This window comes from Pezoporus wallicus, unplaced genomic scaffold (genome assembly GCF_028554395.1).
Source record: "Pezoporus wallicus isolate ANWC-B61680 ecotype Strahan unplaced genomic scaffold, APGP_CSIRO_Pwel_v1 contig_2384, whole genome shotgun sequence".
Taxonomy (NCBI): domain Eukaryota; kingdom Metazoa; phylum Chordata; class Aves; order Psittaciformes; family Psittacidae; genus Pezoporus; species Pezoporus wallicus.
The window spans coordinates 1,070,525-1,085,347 of NW_026640488.1; the positions used below are offsets into that span (position 1 = coordinate 1,070,525).

General features: G+C 36.3%; 1 protein-coding gene across 3 annotated transcripts in view; it reads right to left on the reverse strand.

Annotated features, from left to right (window-relative positions):
- FBXW7 (F-box and WD repeat domain containing 7) overlaps positions 1–14,823 on the reverse strand; it is a 173,841-nt gene that overhangs the window by 81,168 nt on the left and 77,850 nt on the right. The gene's annotated exons all lie outside the window — the stretch shown is intronic.

Sequence of the window (14,823 nt, forward strand, 5' to 3'; positions counted from 1 at the left end):
TTGGACAGCTAGGGACTCAAAACCTGACCTGGACCTTGTTGTTTCTTAACCACTGTCTTCACAAACAGAATATACTGTTAAGTCCAAAAGTTACAAAGGAAAAAAAAGTTAAAATAAGAATAAAAAGCTAAAAAAAAAAAAAAAAAAATAGGAGTCCCCCAAAATGAAGATACTGGCTTGAAATTTGTTCATTTAATATAAGTAGAGACTACCATTCTATTTTCACCTACACTGTGATTTTTACCCCCTTCTTCCCAGTCCTCCTTACTTATGAACTGGTACCACAGCCTGCATCTCCTCCCCTTTCCCTGCTGCTGTGGGGGAACAGCATCCAGGGAGCTCTGGCTCCAGGGATACAGTGGTACTGAAACAGTCTTCCCTCTTCCAGCCATCAGGAGTTTGGGTACCAGCTTGCTCAGGCCCATCCATCACACTGATGAAAAGGAGAAGGGCTTTTCCTCCAAGAACAGTGTTTCTTGTGGATGTGGAGAGAGGCCTCCCTGCCCTTAACAACAAATCTGAAAGAGGGCCGTTTTTCAGGAAAAAAGTTCTTACTCCACTGAGCAAAGCTAGAACAGCCGTGTCTATTACTCAGATTATCTGCAATTAGTTTATTTCCATTTTAAATAATTTCTCGATGAAATAAGTTTACCATTGCTTACAATGCCTCTAGGTTCCCACAATCCCTTTCCGATCCCTATATGTGGACATGTTTCTTCAAAATATATTCAAATTTTGAAAACCTTTTACAGCAAAACTAAGTAGAAAGAGACAAAAGACAGTAAAAATGTCTCATGAAATTGCTGATAAGACACAGAAAGCCATCAAAGCCCTTGTATGAACAAAGTCAGTACAGTCTGTAGCACAGTGAATAAATGACCACTAAGAAATATTCCAAGTCCCTTTATGCACAACTCAGCAAAGATAATTAACTGTATAATTATGTAAGGGCAAAAGAGGGAGTGTAGTAATGCTTTAATGCTTGAAGCACAACACTGCAACTTAACAAAAGACAGCATTAAAATATGGCTGTATTAGCATCTCCATTTAGCCCTTTGTTTCCCCTTCAAAAAGCCAAGCTGTAAGTATGTCTCAGTCATGGGTAGAGCCGCTTCTGACCAAACATTTGCTTCTTGAATGCTTTATACAAAAAAAATCTGTAAAAATCCTTAATTTTTCTTTGAGTATGCATACACTAGAGTAAGCATTCATTTATAACAAATTCTCTCTCAGACAAACAAAAAAATTCTTATTTCTCTACAGATGTTGCATACAGAAATTCTGTGCTAGAATGCTGGGTAGCACAGTATCTTCATGCACTAGTTATTTTATTTTTTTCTTTTCTAGCATTTCATTCAAATGCCATTCTAAAGCACATTTAAACAGATATTTTCTTCTAAAAGACTCTTTACATTTCCTTCTTGATATTTCATCCTATAAATGCCAAAAAAATAGTTTACTATTAGCCTGTACTCAACAGCGATATCACTAGACCACAGTTTATGGTTTCATTCTGAATTACTTCATAGTTTCTATCACGAAAATAGGCCTTTCACTTAGCTGGAAGCCTTTAGAAGGTGCCTTGAGACCTCAGTTTCACTCAAATTAGAAAAGTTTACTGAAATACTCCAAAGAGGGAGAAAGAGTAGCCTTTTATTTCTACTTTGAATAAAGTGAAGAGCAGAGCCAAAAGACCAGGAGGTCAACTCACACACCTCTATGATGCATCATTAAAAAGAAGCAAAAGGCCAAAGCTTTCCATGTCTGGTGTACCAGTCACTGTCTAAATCAGCCCAACAAAGCGGGAAGTTTACCAAAATGTATTTGTACTAATAGAATTTGAGATCTGAATAGTAGGTATGTAACATAACAATATCAGATACAGTATTTCATACAAAGCAAACCTCAGATTCTAGTTTAATAAATACTCAATGTTTCATTTCATTGCATGCAGAAATGTCTACACGTGCTAAGAGGAACTACTGAAATAAACTCAGTTTTAAAAGATTATTTCACTGTGTAATTGCTGAAGAGAATTTGACTGTGTGTCAGATTTTGGCAAGGTAGAGTGGTAGTATTTTAGTACTAGACCTTACTAGTTGATATCAGAGCCTAGTATCTTAGTAATTTACAGGCTTACTTCCCTGTTTCCCCCCCCCGGCCTTTTTTTTTTTTTTTTTTTTTTGCAATATTAACTCATAGCCCAAGTGCAAAACAGAACACAACTTGTCCCATTTACAGATTTACACGACTGGGGAGTAAACAAGTCTGACGTATGGCATTTTCCAAGTACCACTCATAGTGTAAGCCTCCAGTCACAGGTTATTCTCACAACCTTCAAAAAAGACAAAACTCTGATTTCCAGCCTTTCTTCTTCTGTGGTTTGAGTTAGAAGTCCCAACACTACATTAGTTTTACCTCACGAACTTCCAAACTATTCTAAAGTAATTCCAACAGTCCAACAGTCTTCTAGATGCAAATAAAGTTCAGATTCAGCATAGTCCCCCCTTTCTAAGCAGATAAGTACAAATTAAAATAAAGCACTTGTTTCCCTCCATGTGAAATTACAGTACTAGATTTCAGACTTTACCATAGCAACAAGAGCTTCAGTTTTTACCTCTTCCTGGTTCTTTCCCGTTTTTTTATCATCTCACAGAAAAAACACTTGCACTACAAGATGAAAATTTGTTGGCCAAATTTTATTTCCATGTATCATCACTTCATTTTAGAGTTGCCACGCATTACTGACCGTAGGTATTATTGTCTTACACCAAGTTTAAAGGCCCCAAGCTATGCTGGACAGCTATGTATGTTTAATAAATGGAAGTCCTTAGTCTGAAAATACAACAGGCTAATTTAAGCAGTAAGAGGGTGTAACAGAAAGACAAAAACAGACGGTTGGCTATCTTAGAAGTGTCAGGAATATATTGCATATAGCAGGTATCACTTATTTTTGTATTTATTACACATATAATCCTAATTTAAGCTCTAAATGTAAGCTTTAAAGAGCCACTCTTGCTTTTATCTTGAAAAGTGTGTAATTTTTATATTATACACTGTGAGAACATGTATAACCTTGACAAATGTGAAAATGAAAATCTGAGCTTTAATCTTTGTCATATATTCTCCAACATCCTGTTTCTAGATGAAGTGGGGCTGATTTCCAATTATGTTCTTTTAAGTGCCTGCCTATCAATTTAATCAGAAGATCACATCTGTAATCACTTTGTTTAGATACATAAAAATGCCTGAAAACTGGAGTCTGAAAATACTAGTTTGAGATACTTATGAGCTATTAACTGTAAACTTAAGAATCCAGAAGACTTCTCTTTGTTTTTTAGCTGATCCAGTTAAGAGACATCTTTGTAAAACTAAAACACATAGGAAGCAGCAATAATTTTTCTACCTTCCAGTCACAGTAATTCAAAGTGATCCTGTAGCAGAGCTTTTTAGGAACTGTTTACCAGTAAGCAAACGTTAAAAGAATTAACTAGCTCATTCAGTATACTTAACTCAGGAAGGTCATGGTTTTAAAATATGGATCTAGAAATGTATCACAAACACGAAAACCAGCTTACTCAAACCTTCACAGAGTCTTCTCCTAGAGCTGACAATTGGTTTGAATATTAACTTTATTGGGAAAGAAAATAAACTCACAACTTTTATTTAGCTTGGAGAAGAGAAGGCTTTGGGGAGACCTTAGAGCAGTCTTCCAGTACATAAGGGGGGCCTAAAAGAAATCTGGAGAGGGACTTTTTACAAAGGCATGTAGTGACAGGACAAGGTGAATGGCATTAAACTGAAAGACGGGAGATTTAGATCAGATATTAGAAAGAAGTTCTTCCCCGTGAGGTTGATGAGGCACTGGCACAGGTTGCCCAGAGAAGCTGTGGCTGCCCCATCCCCATAAGTGTTCAAAGCCAGGTTGGATGAGTCTTTGAACAACCTGGTCTAATGGAAGGTGTCCCTGCTCATTGCAGAGGGGGTTGGAACTGGATGATCTTTAAGACCCCTTCCAACCCAAACCATTCTATGATTCTATGATTTTAATACGGTGATGGAACAGTACAAGACCTCGGGAGACCTAAATGAAGTATTTGCAAATACAGAAATATTGTAATAAGGCAGAAAGCAGAACCCTAGGCAGCTTTTCCAGAGTTCTTAAAATCGGTGAACAGCTGCCCTCAAATGGATAAAGCAGAGCACTGCAACATTTTAAAATTCACTTTCTCAAAATACCAGTATCACAATAATCCTTTGAAAATATTTGATAAAATACTTCCTAAAAAATATTTTTAGTAAGCTCTGCACAGCTGTAGCATACAGGATGCACGATAATTTACATTATACACAATCCTTATTGCTCCCTTGATATTCATGCTGGTCCCTTCCCAGCATGATACAAAGAGCAAGAACCATTTTGTTAGCAAAGAAAGTCTATATTACACTAGTAACTACTCATATGGAGCAACTATGGTCCCAAGTTCATTTATGTGAGGGGTTTCTGATACCAGTATATAAATAGTTCCTAAATGATACAATGCACATTAGTCTGCTTTGTACACGCAAACAAATCAGCTGTATAGAAAAAAGGCACTGCTGTACAAAACTAGCTACAACTGTATTAATGGTGCTGCACAGAAAATACTATTGCTCTGAAGAGTCTATCATACTCAAGTTTACCCAAAACAAAGATCTTCATGCATAAGAAAACATGACCTAGACCCCTGAAAAAGGTATGGAGGGAATTAAAAGAGAGGATCATTCTGACCTCACAACATCAGAATTTCCTAAGAAATGTACGCTTGAATAGTACCCACAAAGAGGCAAAACTGCTAGTTACACATGTGAACTGATGGCTTTCTCTGTCCTTCACCTCCAAAACCACAAATGTAAACCAGGTGAGATTGTCATGAATTGGGCTTGAATTACAGCATGGCCTCTCCAAGACCTTATGATCCCAAAACATCAGGGGACCTACAAGGAGTCATTCTGACCAGTCCAGCCATAGCAAAGCTTTCATTTCAGGCTTATGCCTTACTGAGAGTTTTGATGAATAAATGGCTTCTATAGTGTAAACTAAGGAACAAATGACAATTGAATCCATTTACATGGTCAGAACAAACCCCAATTCCACATGGTTTCAAATGGTGTCTAACCAGGTAATGGTCATCTTGTAGACTTCTCCCTCAGCAGATGCACCAACAAATCTCTCCATTTCCTACCTATCCTCTAGTCATCTTGAAATTTGTATAATCTTAATCTCTCTCTTTGTAAAATTGGGTGAAAATGTGCCAAGAGATTATAAGCTCTAGAAAGGAAGAAACACAATGACAGGCATATTTCTCAACTGCACAAGCTTTGTTTTCTTTGGCAACAAAGCTTAACAACATAGTGAAGAAGAATCCAGATTTTCTTAACTTGGATTCACATAGATGATATTTCCTGATCATAATTCTGGCTCTGGAATCACACTGAGGCATGGCTACTAATAACTACCGTGGTGAAAGAAGTTTGTATCTGATACAAAACAGACTCTTCAAACTTTTTGCCATGAAAAGGCAAGGAGGAACATGCCTTTTGCAGCGCTGCTGGAAGATGGTACAACTTGTATGACACTCCTATACTGAAAAAAATTATAAAAGTTCAAACAAATAAACAAGGATGATGGTAAAGCTGCTGTCTAGCAAAATACTTCACATTCCACAAGACAGCTTTTTCCACAGAAATCTACGAGCCAAAGAAGATACGAAATATCATGTATATCACCAAAGGGGAAATCATCAGATTAACATACATACCAGACATTTTTCATGACTATGTACATGCTCATATTTCTTTAAGCATCCTGGTGTCTAGGTGTGGGTGAATGGAGAAATTAAATCATACCCAAATTTGACCATTTAACAAATTTGATTTGCTCAAATACTTGTGTACAGCATTTAACTACACTACCCTTGCCTGTTGGGAAACCCAAGCAGTAGGTCACACTTATTAACAGCAAGGGTTCATTAGTTCCAGCTTCTAACTGTAACCTCCAATACAAGTGAGTTTGAATGACCCTCAATAAAAACGTAAGTCTCCACCAGATGTGTTTGATCCCAGGGCTGATCTTCTTTGGAGCTGAAATGGGCAAAACAGGCCTGGAGATTCTAGTACCAAAAAGAAGAGCAGCACCTCCCCTCCTTACTCTAGCCATGTTATTTCAAACTCTTGCTTAAACTAGCTGTGGAATGTGTCATGCTTGTGAGCTCTGAAATTACTCCAGTATGTAGGATACCTGAAAATCCTCCATTTTTGTGGTTGCTCAGTTATTTTTTCACTAGATTAGCAAATGTAAACAGCTCACAAAGTGGACAGATACATGATGAGACAAACTCAAGACAATCAGCAAAGTATTTGGAAGTGGAAAGTAGTCAAGACCTCCATCTTTGGGCAAAAAATGAGCTATGAGATCAACTCTCTTTGTCCATGGATCCCTTTGCATGTGACACTGGTCCCAGAGAGACGCCAATGATAAATAGTTCCTAGGCATTTCAATGAATAGAGAGTTTCATTTTAAAAGAATGGAAAGGGAACATGCAAGTACACACAGCTATAGGCATGAGATCTGCCCTACGTCATGACAAACTACAGGAGATCATTTCCACAAACTAACTTTTTCTAAAGTCACATTAAATGCTCATGCAAGAAACATAGAGACTATCTAGTGAACTAAATACTGTCAAGACTTTATAATATCAATACTAATGACACTATCATATCATTAAAACATATACTTAACCATGTGTTAATTCCCACCATATTTAGACATCCCTATAAGTGCACGTTATCATTTGTAACTAGAGGCCTATATTACTTGGGTTTATTCCACAAGCCTCATAACTTTATTTACTGCACTATGAGCTCTTGTTGTCATTGTCACTTCTGTTTGTTTGTTTTTTTTTTTAATTATTCTCTTTAAAGCATGTGTTTTCATTTCTTCATTAAACATTTCAGAAAATATCCCAGGTATGTAGCAAGAAATCCAGCTGCATCATTTTGTGTTTTACAAATATTACAGAAATGCCTGCTCAGCTCTCACTGACTATAATATAACTTGTTGGATAAGCAAGTTTAACTCTTTGGTCTAGGCAGAATTGCACCAGCTGTTAAAAAGAATTGCTACAGCTGTTCTACAGGAATTTATTTGCTGACCACTTATTCATGCTGTTGTTGCACCTTTAAATAAAGCTGAGACAAGAATTAAGGACTACGACAACAGGTAGGGAAGTAATGCAATATTTAACACTGGATTAAAATGCAAGTCAAATTCCCAACTGAGGATAAGCTGGGGGAAGGGAAAGCAGGTGTTTTACTAGTGAAGCTGCTTTTATGAAAAAGGAATATAGGAAACCAAAAAATTAGTTTTCCATACGGTAAATCAGATTGTCTTATCACTGTATCACGCTTTCATGTAAAATGCAAGACTTTCAATGAGAAATTCTCTACTTATGTACATACATACACAAAATATACACAAGGCTGTACCAAAATATTTAAATTATTACCAGTTCCTGAATAGTGTCCAAAAAGTACTGCCAAAAATTTATTTTAGACTTTGAATTTTCTTCCTTTCTACATATTAAATAGGAAAACTAACAATCCCCAAACTTCAGAAAGGTGTTGTCACCTATTTTATCGCCAATACACCTTAAAAAAAAATACTTTTTTCTTCCATAGCAAAAAAAAATCTGTCCAGATACCATTTATTCAGCATTTTAGAAAATTCCTCTTGTATAAAGCCTTACAATGCAGTAATGCTGTTCGTATTAGCAATATTATCCACTGCCAAAAGAAAAGGTTTAACAATGCCAAGTATTACATTTTGTATGCTTGAAGCAATCTAGATGAAGGTTTATTTTGATACAAGATGGTGTTTTTCTTACTAGAACTGTAAAATACACATATCCAACAAATGCAACAACTGACTGTTTCACTGGCATTCATTTGATAGCATCAAATTAAGCTATATAATCCTTTTCAGCTGGTTAATAGCATACTGTAAAGGGGTGCGAAGCTATTTATAAAGCTCAAGTTATGTGAAGTAAAGAATGCCCAGACTACAAAAAAAAAAAAAGCAGGTAGCCTATGGAAGGGCTGGCACTCTTGGTTGGTAGGGTTGCCACCTTGATCTTTTATGTGTCCATTCTTTCCCTTCCTCTCCCGCTTTTCTTTCCTTTGGAGAGGAAGGGGGAGCTTTGCCTGTATTTTTAGCAGACACTGGCTTTCTCTGATTTGTTCTAATATCACTTATTATTTAAAATGCTTACAAGTATTTCATAAAAATATACTTTTCATATACAGACAACCAACTTGAGCTTTGAGTTTACTGCTCGTCTGATACTCTGATTTCAAATCCTGCCAGCAGAGAAATGCAGTGCAGCAGTACCGAATTCTGACTGGCACAGTGTAGGAAGTTTCAAAAGTCTGCCCCCCAAAACAGATACACAAGTATATATATGTAAGCACACCATTTAATGTACTTGTTGTAGGTCATGTAATACCAGTAGTTTACACCAAAGCCAAAAATTGTGCTCATGGGTGAATGCCTCAGGGTACCAATTGAAAGTGTCCCTGCTTTGGATGAAGCCCAGCTTAAAGAAAAGGAACAATGTTATTATATTTGGCAAGAACTAGGGATCCATAACAAATGATTTTAAGTCTCATTTCTTCCATTTAGCTGTGTCACTGCCAGTTTCTTCATTTCATTTTACTTATTCATGTTAATTCAGTGAATTATTTTCAGTGTGTTTCAGAATATCTGACCAAGAGATTAGAACTGAAGGAATAATGACATTGGTAAAAAGAATGTTCATTATTTGTTATCTTTTATTTTTTTTTTTAGTACTTAACATATTTGGGTCAATAATGATCATGGTAACTGCCATCCTTAAGGGACACTCCATAATTTTAGTGAATAGAACAAAGAGTCTCCTGCCCACTTCCAAACACAGATAACCAGTCGCTGGATGACATAAGAATAAGAATGTGATTTCCACTTACAGGAAACATTGCTCATACTTAATAATAGTAGTGACTTCTGATGATGAATAAGGTGGAATTTATCCCTGCTGGCAATCTGTGGTAGCAGTAGGTACATTTTCCACTTCAGCAAAGACACCGGGGATTGAACAAATGTATTAAAATTTTATAAGCATTAACAGAGCAGTATTTCATGACACAGCTGAAAAGCATAGCCACTCTTTCCCAAGACTGAATGACACTGAGTATTACTAAAACTTACAATTTTCTCCTTTCATATTTTGCAATATATGATCAGGTAGTAAAGTAGAGAACATCAGCTTCCAGTAAGAACAAACATAAAAAGAAGATTCTATACAGAAGTAGTTGGTTTAGACCACCTTGTCTTGGGATAGAAAACTCTGCACTTCCTTAGTGTGTCCTTCTCAGATCCTCTCCCTCTTCCCAATTCTTGTTGTTACAAACTAAAGAAACAAAATTTAAAATTAGCAAGAAGGGGAGAATAGAAAAATAAGAACAGAAGAGATGCCTGATAGCAATGTTTTCCAATTGTATTTCAGTGACTATTACAGATATTCAATCTACACACAAGAAGTCATGATCTTCACCTTTAAAAACTCAATACCAATTAACTATATGCAAAATTACATCGTAAGTTGTACTACACAGAGTCAATGCACACAAAGTTTTATAGAGAGTTTTGGGGGGTTTCTGGGTTGTTGGTTTGTCGGGGTGTTTTTTAACATAAAATTTACAGTAATTTGGTGAAGTCCTGAACTTTTCTGAACAGGAGAGAATGGGTGGAACTCTGGCAAAATTTGCATGAAGTTGAAGTTTACGCAGTGTTTTCATTAACCATGCTATGGACAAGAGGGGAGAAGATGCTTGCGATGAAGAGAACAGCTTATAGAAACACTGGTTCTAGGTTTTATAGGGATTTTTCCAAGAAAAGTTTCACCAATAAAGAAAAGTGTAAAACATTCACACATGACCTAAACAAAACAGCAGCAAAACATCTACACAAAATGCATGTAATATCATTATTACACAACCATAGCTTCATGCACAGATCAGATATCACATACTACTGAAGAAAATCAGTTCATGTGTCAAAAATCATTCTTTGGTAATAGACGTAAGATGTTGTCTGTTCAAACATTCTGCTAAGACAGCTTGGAAATTTCTTTTTAAGCACTCTGCCTGTTCAGAAATTATTAAACTAGCAATGAAATCCTCATTCTCTAGTTTTCTTCTTGATAATCAAGAATTTGTAAAGATACGTAAATTATTTCACTGTACAGTTTGCTAAACAGCAACATGTTCTGCAGATAATAAAAAGTCTCCCATAGAAAGGCCATGCTGCTATTTTACAGATTATAGTAATGCATCAGGATGCAGTGAGAAATGCATCAGGAAAAAATGTTAGTCCTGCAGCAGCTGTTAAACACGATTCTGGTCCTCAGATCACCTTCTTTTCCTCTGACCCTCTAAGCTAATTTCAGGTCTCATAATTTTATAAGTATGAACCACCAGTAAATACAAGAAATGTACTGATAGTATCTTATATTTTTAAACATCAAATTCTTAGCCAAAAGAGTATTTAACATCACCCATTTGGGAAGTTTGGGGAGGGAGGGTGGAAGGGTGGGGAGGGGGTCATCAAAACTGAAAACTAACCAGCAGAAGTTTTATTTTCTTCACACAATCAAATTCACCATTTGCATAAAATTTTTCATAACCAGTAATATCAACTTCAGTTAAGCCCCAAAAGCAGCTTAAAATTGACACTTGGAGCAACAGCATCCGCTGATAAAATGCTCAGTAAATACAGCTGTATCAGTACAGTCTGGAGACATTTGGCTAACAATCACATCAGGCAACAGCACCTGCCACATAGCTGAGAACAACATAAGGAACAAATGGAATATTTAAGTGGGGCAGAGATCCCAAACGTATTTGTTAGACAACTCATATATCCCAACAGGGTAAGCATATTCAAAGTATTACAAGCACATTTTCATTATTTTTACTTCATGTTTCCAAGGTTTTTTTGGTTTTGGTGTCTTTTTGGTTTTGGTGCGTTGTTTTTTTTTTCTAAAAAAAAAGCTCATTTTCATTTTGAGAACAAACATGTAAAGTAAAAACCATGTACGTGCCTTACACTGATTTGAAATCCTGTGAAAAAGTGCGCAACTACAAGACACTGCTACAGGTAGTTATCCTGAAAGTATCAATTTAGCTTATTCGATACAAAGTGAACTGATACTGCAGTTTGAGTAACACAGGCAAGTTCCTTTCCAATGTTTACCTTTAAGGAGCTCTTCATAGGCCAAGGAACTAAAAGAAAATTCTATACAACCTTGTGGCAACATAACAATTCTGGGAAAGTCTAAACCAAGAAGCTATTTCCCTGATCCCACATATTACATGTGTTCAGGAAAAACTACTGGACATATCTGTAAGAACCACCAGGGAATAAGAAACGTATACACTCTGTGATGCATGCTTCACTGCAAAGAAGGTGGAATTGTTCATTAAGTCAGATAATGCACAGACAAATTTGGCACAACCAAAACCTCTGTAGGTTTATTTTCCAGTGTGGCTAGTTGAGATTAATTTCGTGACTGGAGTCGAGTAACTGACCTCAGTTATTGTCACATAAACAGAAAATTGCTTGTGTTTTATTCAGCTAGGTCTTCAGTCTAGTAAGCAATCTCTGTAATGGGAAAATAAAAGAATAGCTAAATCAGAACTACCAATTTCCAAATTAAAAAATGTTCATCCTTCTGTAATTAGGGTGGATATAAATGGAAATCTACTTATTAAATACAGTAACTTACTCAAAACTAAGACTGAAACCATCATCAACAATATTTTCTGTTGAACTACTCCTCTTCCTTCCCAGGCACTGAGATTCTTGACTTTCCTTTCTATACATGATTATTTGCTTCAAAAATTACACATTAGCACTGTCACTTATTTCTGTAGTAGTATGTGTAAAACTATACTGAAAAGAGGTAAGACATCCTTCACTAAGGGAAAGAAAAATGAGCATTTATTATGGAAGATTTCCTTTTCCTTTGACTGCAAGTAACATTTTAACATAACAGTTAAATTTAATTACTGGGTATTTCAAGAACTTTGTGAGAAAGCTGAACTAGATACCTAAGTTTTTAGATAAGCCCCTTACTACAAGCAGAACCCCCATATCAGTTAGCAAGCTTCATGTTCCACTTGCAGAGTAGGGAAAATTAGCAGAGCAGCAATTATTTAACACCAGTTTTACCTGCAAATGATGGTGCAGGAGCAATTCTGCTTAGAAAAGGCAGAAGTACCAGCTACACCTCTGCAAACCTCACACAGAAAATGAAGCCATTACTTAACGCAAGTAAAAGCGGAGCAAGTGAGAAGTACTTTTCAAAAGTTTTGATATTTGTAGTAAAGCAGCATGGTACAAGTTAGTACAGATGGGGAAGAATCTTGCAATCCAGAGAATTCGAGAATCTGTATTCCTTCCATGGATGCTTCAATATTTAACAAACTACTTCTTAATGACAGTTTCATAACCTTTCCAAATGATCCAGCATGCTTGGAATCATTAGCAACTAGGTTGTGTAACATATAAATGAGAAAAAAGTCAAAGGTTAAACATGTTGATATTAATCTAAGAGTATGAATATTTCTAATGTTATTGCAGTCCAATATAAAAATAAGATTCCGTACCTGAAGAATAAAAAAAACCAAAAAAAAACACAAAAAACCCCACAGAACAAAAAACCTAACATAAAAATATTCTATAAAACTACAAAACTTGCTCCAAAATAACTGCTACATAATGAAGAAGTAATTCTGACTGGCAGCTGTAAAGACCATTTATTGTGTATACTAGAGTCATGTACTTATCCCAGGGAGAAGCAAGAGGGGAAAAAAAGATCCTGCTGAAGGCTTTTTGGTTTTGTTGTTTTGGCAGAGTGGGCGTTATTGAGGTTATTGGTTTTGTTTGGCATTGTACAGTTGGATTTTTTTTTTGGGGGGGGGGGGGAGGTTGCTTGGTTTGTTGTTATTTTGTTGGTTTTTACAATCAGAGTGATTCTTAGCATGCATCCTTTTTGACATGGCTTTAGCCATACTATTACTTAATTTAAAAACTCCTTAAAGCAGTAACTCTTAGCAAACTCAGGAAATGAAAGGCATGAAGAATCTACACATCCTATGCATGATTCTGGCAGAAAATAAAGATGGGGAAAAAGAAAGAGAAAAAAAAAAATCTTTCTGTAGGATAATGTTTTTCTCTTTCTCTTATGCATGCAGAGCACAGAACTATACACTGCATTCTTATCACACAAGCCATTTGAAAACGTTTAATATTTATTTTTAAAGGAAATTATCCTACATCATTTCATATACTGGAAACATATTTCTTCTCAAATATAAAATAATGAATCCTTCTGTTCCAGTTCTATTTATTTGCCAGACTTAAAAAAAAATATGCTTCAATTTTTTAGCTGCAAGAGCAGGAAAAACCTTTGCAAAGGAACCCTGCACAGGTCTCTATAGGGCTGCAGAAGAGCAATAGCAGCTCCCTCTGCTGCTCAGAAGAGAAAAATACTGACATGCATTGTTCCAAAACCACAGCCCCATCCACACAGAGCATTCTAACCTTCCCTCAATTGCATGTACTGCCTGTACACAAAAGAAAGAACTACTTCCAAGGAGCAGCACTCCTCTAATCATCCTTTATTCCTCCTACCCCTTTATTAACACCCTGAGAGTAACAGCAGACTTTCATACAGGAGTCCCTTCTCACTTCCTTCTATGCACAAAGTGCCCAGTGCATTCTTAGTTTTCTTCAGCTTCAAAGAAAAAAAAATAAAAATAAAAAAATTAAAAAAAAAAATCAATGTTATCCCTCCATACAAAGGCAGAAATCACTGAAAAAAAGAATCCTTTAAATTCTATGTGCTAGCTTGGACCAGGCACCTCGCAGCAAGAAATTCTGTCCCAGTCTGGACTATTTGAGAGCTAAAAGCTATAGATGTCAGCATGGCTTTAGATTTGTTTCAGCACCTGAGAGATGGCTGTCTAAGCTTCAAGGGGCAGGTCTTCCTGTGGTACGTCATAGCTTCACCAAGTCAATCTAGCTTATCTGCTCTGTTTCTCCCACTTCACTCTATAGGGTTCTCGAACAACCATGAGAAGACACCATTACTTACACGCATGTGCCAAATGACAGAGTCAAACAGACAGTATGGCACCACAGAGGATGCTTCAAAATACACTACTTTTACAAGAAAATTAAGCTGCTTCTCAGCCTTTACCGCTGTTATATGTAATATATGTTACATATAGAAGAAATCTATTAAAAAATCATTATATTTAGTAATGAAGCAAATGCTCAAATATGACAGATGCTGAAGAGGCAGAAAAATGGTTATTGTGGCTGTAGACCTGACTATACAAGTTTTCATCTTCATTTTAGATAATCTGCTTTCTGGTTCTTAGGAAGCTCTGGTTAACCAACAAATCAATCACCACCCCAGCCCACAATCCTGCAACAAGCAAACCTCCATTTGAAGACAACAATAACTAGGAAGTTAGCGCAGGGTTCTTCATGCAGAATGCCTGACCCCTTAATGAGGGGTCACCATCACAATCCAAATACTTAGATACAGAAATAATGTTTGGATTCATATGACCTCATTTGCTAAGTTTCATGACAGAGTAACTAGAAGGGAAATTAATGTTTAAAAAGAAAGGGATATAAAAGTTTAAGAGGGGTTTTGTTGCAAAGACTCTCAT